This window comes from Amia ocellicauda (assembly GCF_036373705.1).
Source record: "Amia ocellicauda isolate fAmiCal2 chromosome 11 unlocalized genomic scaffold, fAmiCal2.hap1 SUPER_11_unloc_1, whole genome shotgun sequence".
NCBI lineage: Eukaryota > Metazoa > Chordata > Actinopteri > Amiiformes > Amiidae > Amia > Amia ocellicauda.
Genome location: NW_027102659.1, coordinates 932222 through 940863, shown reverse-complemented (window position 1 = coordinate 940863; position 8642 = coordinate 932222). Strand labels below are relative to the sequence as shown.

General features: G+C 43.1%; 1 non-coding gene across 1 annotated transcript; it reads right to left on the bottom strand.

Annotated features, from left to right (window-relative positions):
• Positions 1-1463: 1463 nt before the first annotated feature.
• On the bottom strand, positions 1464-1536 carry trnag-acc (transfer RNA glycine (anticodon ACC)). Its single transcript has one exon. It is a non-coding gene; the product is annotated as a tRNA-Gly (tRNA).
• Positions 1537-8642: the final 7106 nt, after the last annotated feature.

Here is an 8642-nt window from a genome sequence, read left to right as displayed (position 1 = left end):
TCAGATTCTTGAAAGGTTACGGTTCTCGAAGGTAAAACGAAACAAGCCCTCGATGTGGAAGGCCTTTCGTTGTCTCGAACCACATTTCTTAATACTGTTAGACAGGATAATTTTTTTAAATTAACAAAACTGGACTCAAACATCTTACAGAATCGTTATACAAACAAACAGGGGTTTAGTTCTTACCCGGTCGGCAGACAGCCTGTCTAGGGATAACCACTTCTCTTGGTCGATCCTCGGAGACATTAATCACAGGCCTTTCGATAGTTTCTGTGTAATTAAAGAGACCGGCATTAATATATATTAAAACGTTTTCATAACTCTAATGAGCCGCTTCAAAACCACACACACCCATGCATAAGAACCCATGAGCGCAAACACAAAATTCTTACCGTCGTTGTTCCAGATGATCTCCTCAGCGTTGGAATGAACTCCTGTTGACTGGCTGAAAAATAATTTTACAGAACTTAAAACAGATGTTATAGCCTTATTTACAATACATGCACACAACACGCTCTGAGTCAATGAAAATAATCTGAAGACTTGCCTAAAAACTCGTTTAAATCGAATCGCTGATGTTGTTTCCGGACATTGTTGATCTTTAGTCTTAAATCGAAAGGTCAGTATGAGTCTGTCGAGCTGAAGACCAGACCTTCATACTTATACTGATGGCCACATGCCGGATCTGCTTGTAAGGCATTGTTCTGGTCTGGCCTTTGTGCCGCCCTGTTACCAATTAACATATCAAAACCAACCAATAAAATGACACTGCATCAAATTTCAAATAGAAACCAAGATGGAGACGATCTCTCTCCTCTCTACTCTAAACTTTTATTAGAACCTTTTGGTCTCTCAAAAAAACATTTTTAAGCATCAAGACCTATAGTCAACAACCACTAAGAATATTTCAGGCCTTTATAAGCACTAAAAAACAACCTGAGCCTAGAAAATAACTATAAAGATCTAAAATAACTAGCGCTTTTACAGTGATTTTTTTTTTTTTTTAATAGCGATGCTTTGTTTGGTATTAAACAAGTCACAAACTACTCAGAACAGCGTTTATCCCCGCAAAAGAGATATTTGGGTTTATTTTACAAAGCTTATAAATTATATAGGTTAAAAGTATTCTGAATGTTTTGATATCACACGCCATACCAACTGTTGTCTTCTACACCTTACGGTAGCAACAAATCTAACTACTGCTTTACTTTAACAATAATAATGACGGCGACCACGATGACAACAAGAACAACAACAACAAGAACAACAACAACAACATCATCATCATCATCATCATCAGATTTTAATTAAAAGTGGCTACACCAGCGTTTACAATTTCAACCTGTCGACGGACGGACGCTCTGAGTGCATCGATTGCGGGCACTCCAATGAAGAAAAGACACCCACCGCCTCCGGGGAACCACGAGGGCAAGCATGACGAAAAGGGCCAGCCCACAGTAGGCTGTTTCCACCCGGTTTCGAACCGGGGACCTTTCGCGCGGTAGGCGAACGTGATAACCGCTACACTACGGAAACTGACACCGCTGCCTCTTGCTTCAAATGGTTACCGTTAAAGCCTGCTGGTAAAACGGGCTCAGGTGTTTCAGGTCGGCTAGGCTGTGAGATGGCGTCTGAAGTGCGGCGAAAGGATGCCATTTTCACTGACCTGTTTGGCATTGCTAAAGGGCACATCAGGACACTTCGGAAACTCTTTCAAAGGCAGGACGCCCTGCGCTCTGACAGTGCCTGCACTTAACCCAACAAGGTGATGCTGAATGGCTTGTTCAAACGGCTGGTGGTCTTCCGTCACCACCAGACTATGAGAGCTATACTGCGCCTTCAACTACATAAGAGTAGATAGTAGGGTTTTTTGGGCGCGGCCTATTTTGTTATGACGTATGCCCTAAGCTTATTAATATTCCTACGTCATAATTGGGGGGCGTGATTTTAGGTAGAGTTATTTCCTTAATTATTCCTACGTCATATCCGTCAGAAAGTGTACACCCATAAAACCCTGAACAACAAGGCCACCCATAAATACCCCCACCCCTCTGAAGGCAACGCCCCGAAACTCTCCTCTCTATTTAAGAACCCGCGCTTCTTTTAGGCAATACCTCTTTAATTCTCAGCTTCTGAAACATCCCGCTTCTTCAACATGTCCAGCGACATCAACATGAAACCCCGCAAGAAACAATCCCGGGCAAGGGTTCCTGTACTCACCAATTTGAAGATTGAACGCTCCTGGGTGTTGTTCTGGGGGGCTCGACGGGGTTACCGCTTTAAAAGGGATCCCAGCTATGTTGGAGTGGAGCTTCTTGCTTTGGGAGAGAAGGAGGGTACGTTGGAACCTTTTGAGACGGTAATTGAATACTCTTATGAGGACTGGTTGAAGGTGATGGCCTGGAGAGATCTGGGGCTTGTGGATAAGACTCTAGAAGGCTTGCAAGAGGGTCCAAGAGAATGCGAAATGGAGTCTCCGACTCAGGGTTTTGAAAGGTGTGAATGGGAAAGCTTGCAGAACTACGACAGACGACGTGTGGGGTTTTGGAGGGGGGTCTGACGGCTCAGGGGCTACTCTCTTCTAAGAGGGCGGTGTGTCATGACGTAGTGAAGAGATAGGATAAAAGGTGCAACAATTCATTCATGGTTTAAAATTAAAGAGAATGTCTTACCCGAAAGCTGCGGACTTCGACAGGCTCTACAGGCCTCTTCAAACCCGGGATCACCCCTGGTTCTATTCCCCAGATTTTGTTTACACTCTGGAACCCTTTGACTGTGGTTACTCTCCAAGACCTCAGACCCCGGTCCCTCAGGACGAAACAACATGCGGTGCGATGGATGTCCAAATGAGTCTCGGGGATCCCCAGCCTCTGGAGCTCATGGAGGGCCTCGATTTTGCCGAACTGTCTACCGTCTGTGCGTCTCAGGAGGGGGTCAGTCCAATGGATGGAGAAACACCCCACAAACCACCAGGCGACCCAATGAGCATCGGACTGTCCCGGGGGCGTGATGAAGACGCAGGATTTATGCCCGGGGTATGTGACCAAGTAAGCAGAGTGGTTAAAAGCACCCTGGTGTATATTCTGAGTGCTCTCATCGACCGAGCTCTGAAAGAAGTCTGTCGGGGGTGTGAAGTGAATCACCCCAGTCAGTTGAGACACAGTTGTTTGTTTGAACCAGACCGTTACTATTTCCTGTTCTATTTCAATGTGTTTTACAGAAGACTGAACAAACCGTGGCTGAAACCGGCACTAATCAAGGCGCTCTCTTACTCCCACATACATGTCACTGTGGGACAAGTCCAGAAAATCATAGATGAGATTTTGCTGGAGCTGAAAAAGGAGCCGTTTATAATAGAGAAACTTGGGCAGCTGCTCAATGACCTGGATGAGCCGAGTAGAAAAACCGCTGGCAAGCTAAAAGCTTATTTCTTCCGTAAAGAAGTTAAAGCTGGGGGCAGCGACGAAGAATTCGACATCTACGCCACTGATTCAGACTCTGACCTGAACTAAGGGACTTTGAACATGGGGAATGTTCTGGACTGCTTCTGCAACTGGTTCTGTCATCAACACTCTGCAGCTAACCTGAGAGCGCTATTACACCATGTGCTTGACAGAAAAGTAGCCAACGCGAGCCTTTTCTCTACAGATTTAACCATCGATGAGGATCAACTTTCAAACCTGGAAAAGTGAATGGCTGCTGTAACAAAGACCGGGGGGTACGAACACTGGGATGAAGGGCTCAAGGGGGCCAAGAATGATATTAGGCCATTTCATCAACATCTGTATGACCTTTTACTGAGCATGTTTAATACACCTCTGTTTACTTTTAAAATAGGTCATATTGTTGTTTTATTTACATATGTAACTGAGGTGTGTGCCTACAAGATAAAGAAACAGGTATATTTGTTGATATAGATCAAGTAACCAATCATCTGATTTCTTTTTGTCTGGACCGTAGAAAAAATTGTTGTGTATGTTATACTTTTCTCAAATGTCTAAAAAGGGGTATCTGCTCTCCTGAAGTTGAATAAAAAACCTTGTATAAAAACTTTGCGCATAGTGTGGGTCTGTGTGGTTATTTGAGAGAATGACTCGGCAAGCTCCCCAAATGCAGGAACTATACTACAACCCAGCCAAGATTGGGGGTTTGGCGGGTAAGAAGGGTTTTCAAAGAGGACTCGCTGAGGCCGGAGTGAAGGTTAATGATGTGGTTGTTTCAGAATGGTTACGGGAACAAGACGCCTATACCTTACATAAACCTCTCAGGATTAACTTTAAAAGAAACCGCGTATATGCAACTGACATAGATTCACAATGGCAAATGGATCTAGTCGATATGTCAAATATATCAAAACATAACAATGGTCACAAATTGATGTTGATGTGTATCGATGTGTTATCAAAATATGCCTGGGCTCACATTCTACATAATAAAACAGGTCGGGCGGTGACAAGGGCCTTTGAGGATATATTGTCCCAGGGTCGATGTCCTAAAAAACTGCAGACTGATAAAGGAAAAGAGTTTCTCAACAGAGAATTTCAGAATCTACTGAAGAGACACAAAATACATCATTTCACCACCGGTAATGAGCTTAGGGCATCGGTAGTGGAGAGGTTTAACCGCACCATAAAGACCAAAATGTGGAGATATTTTACAGCGGTCAACACGTTCAAGTATTTTGATAAAGTTCAGGATTTTATCGATGCTTACAACCAAGGGTATCACACCAGTATTAAAATGAAGCCTATAGATGTTGATCAAAGTAATTCTTTTAAGGTCTATAAAAAATTATACGGACCATTTATTAAGAAGGGAAAAACTACTTATTAGTTCAACATCGGTGATGTGGTTCGCGTTTCAAAGCTAAGGAGTACTTTTGCCAAAGGTTATGAAGAAACATTTTCTGACGAATATTTTACAGTTACCGAACAGTTGGCTAGAGACCCCCCCGTGTACCGGTTAAAAGACTATGACAGGGAGGATATAGAAGGAACGTTTTACGAAGCCGAGTTACAAAAAATTATTGTGGGTAAAGACAGTGTATACAGAGTTGAAAAGATATTAGCTGAAAAAACCCAGAACCGGAAAAAATATGTGTTGATGAAATGGCTTGGATGGCCTGAAAAGTTCAATAGTTGGGTCCCGGAACAACAGGTTTGCGATATTCAATCCTTATAACAACATGCCCGCGGGTGTGTTGGGGGCATTACTTTCGATTCTCAAGATGGAATCAGGAGGCTTCTACGTGACTCTACCCAGTAATGCCTCTCTCGATATATATCCTAAAAATGAAATATCCAGTTACACGGTACAATTTGGAAAATCTATAGATCTAAGGGTGTCGTGGGAAGTGGGGTTGGCGGAAATACAGTATCCTTACACTTGGGCTGTTTTACAAGATAAGGATGCCACCTTCGCCATTTTTGATGATGTTAAAAAGAGTCAATGGACATTCACGATACAAGGAGGTTATTATGACAATGTGGATAAAATATTAGATGAGATGCATAAACAGTTCTCAGAAGGCACCCCCAACATCTAGCTATATTACAACCCTATTAAAAACAGAGTGTACAAGGTGTCAAAACCAGGTATTAGCATTCAAACCAGCGGCCAACTGGGGCGTATATTTGGGTTCTATTCTGACACAGAGAGCAGGTTCTCAGAAGTGGTGGGGCGGCTTTTACACTCTTTATGTGTATACGGATATCATAACCCACCAGAGGGTCGGGGATAGTTATGTCCCCCTTTTGAGAAATGTACTTATTAAAGGTAAAAGCAATGACATGGTCACAATTACTTATGACAAACCACACTACGTACCAGTCTCAAAGACCCACTTTGACAACATCACGATCGAAGTAAAATTGGATCAGAATATCAACGTACCCTTCCGCATCGGTAAAGTTAATGTCAAACTACATTTTCGACCCCTGAAACAGTGTGTACATTATTAAAATGGCTACCTCGAGGGGTTATGTAGATCCTAGCGCCTATGTGGATTATTACAAGATGCAAGATGGAACGGCTTGCCCGGTATTGTAGGAGCCCCCACAATGTATGGCGCCAGTCTAGGAGGACTCTTTCGTGGTCTCTTTAGAATGGCCATACCCCTGCTTAAGAGAGGCTTTGCTATAGCCAGACCCCACTTGAAATCAGCGGCTAAAAATATTGTTAGTGACGTGTTCACCAATGTTATGAACCGGGCAGCTAGCCATGAGCATCAGGAGGGTTCGGGTCTCATGGTAATGGCGAGGAGGGGGGGTAAAAGAAGAAACAGCATGTGTCCACCAGGGGGCGACAAAGATCCGTGGCTAACAAAAAACGAAGAATCTCTCATTCTCCAACATATCGTGGAAACACTCGGAGAAGGAAGCAGCACAAGAAAAAACCTGCAAAAAGAAAGTCTCAAAGAAAGAAAAATAGAGCCTCAGGATACATCTTTTAAACATGTCTTTTGTCCACAGTCTATCGGAAGAATGCGTCAAATCAGAACTGGATCTGTTTACAGTTCCATACACTCAAACGAGTATAGATAAGAGCATATATGTAGAGATTCCCCCTCTTTCTGCAATTTCAGACACGGCCCCTCTGGAGTTTTTTATAGCTGGCAATGGCGAGGATTATATTGATTTGAATAACACATTTATTTTAATGAACTGTAAAGTGACTGATGAGGATGGCGATGCAATCGAGAAGACGACCAACGCTGGGGTCATCAATTACCCGGTGGCCACCATGTTTACACAGGTGAATGTGACCCTGGGAGATCGGCCCATTAGTCAAAGCAGCAATACTTACCCCTATAGAGCCATGATGGAGTGTATACTTAATTATAGTGAGGAGACCCTAAGCAAACAGTTCAGCCCCGGCCTTTTCTTCAAAGACATCCCGGAAGCTATGGACGACAAGGATCCAGAGGGACTCAATAAGGGTTTGCAAAAAAGAACGGCCTCTTCAACAGAAGGGAGGACCTTTGAGCTAATGGGGCATATCCATGCAGACATATTTTTCCAAGAAAAACTCATGCTCAACGGGGTAGACATTAAAATTAAAATGATCCGTAGTAAAAGTGCTTTTTGTCTGATGACCCCTGATACTGAAAAATATAAACTGACCATATTATCGGCCTCGCTGTTTGTGAAAAAAGTGTCCGTCTCCCCGGCGGTTAAACTAGGACACGCGCAGGCGTTAATGACGGCAAACGCCAAGTACCCGATCGAAAGAGTCTATATGAAAGTCCACAGTATCCCCGCAGGGACACGGGTGATGAACCAGGAAAATCTGTTTCTAGGACAGCTCCCAAAACAGGTTATTATAGGTCTCGAAGATAATGATGCAATTACCGGGGTTTACAACAAGAACCCCTTTAACTTTAAACATTATAACGCGGAATTTATAGCGTTGTACGTCGATGGTGTGCAGGTTCCATCCAGACCTTTTCAACCTGACTTTGAAAACGGCAATGCGGTTCGTGAATATGACAGTCTAGTACTGGCTACGGGTCGCCATCTCAAGGATCAAACTCTGCTGATCGATCGCCGGGAATACTGCAGCGGTTACACCCTGTACGGTTTCAACCTGACCCCTGACGAAGAGTGTGGACAACATTTTTCACTGATGAAGACGGGCAATATGCGTTTGGAGATGCGTTTCAAGCAGCCTCTACCACGCACTGTAAATATGGTCGTGTATGCAGTGTTTGACAACATTATTGAGGTGAATCAGAGGAGAAACGTTATGTATGATTATTATTAAAATGAACACCAGAGAGCTCAACCACATCATGAATGCCCTGGCCGGCTCACGGAAACTGTTTCAAGGAGTCTACGCCTGCGATCAGCTGCCTAAATTTAAGATCAAGAATTTACCTGCAATGTACATAATCAACACACACCCTAAAAATATGCCCGGAGAACATTGGCTGGCTATTTATCTAAGGGAGGACCACCGTGGTGAATTTTTTGATTCCTATGCAAACCCCCCGGATTTCAGACCTTTCCCTCGGAAGATCAATAACTTTCTGCTCAACAACTGTCAAGAAACCATTTACAGCGGTCGTCAAGTACAAAGTCTTCAGACCTTCACTTGTGGTCAACACTGTGTGTTTTTCTTATATCATAGATCTAAAGGAAGGTCATACCCCGATATTATGGCCTTGTACAGTGAGGATTTAGGCCAAAATGATAAAAAAGTGGCAGAGTTTGTCAGGACACTGTGGACCCCCCCTTATAACACAATGACTTACGACCCTAGCCAGCCGTGTATACAGATGGGGTGTTCTTGTGAGGATTTTAAAAGATGTCATGCGTGTTAAGGTGAAAAAATAATGAAAACAGCCTTTGAATCATTAGTTTTGTTTTTATTCAACACAATTCTTATACAAAGCAGGGGTTATGGTATAAATAAATGTACAACATTTGAAAAATAAAAAATAAAAATAAAAAATTGTTTGTCGGGTCATTATTTACAGGGGAGACAAATAAAAACATGAGATTAATAAGCTTCCCAACGATGGATAGATCCTGAGGATGGTCGCTCAGCACGGTCAGAGTAATGAGATATCGGAGTCAGATCAGGCTCCACCTCTTTACACAGACGGATTTTTTGTCGCGTTTCCTGGTTAGGAACTGTTGATT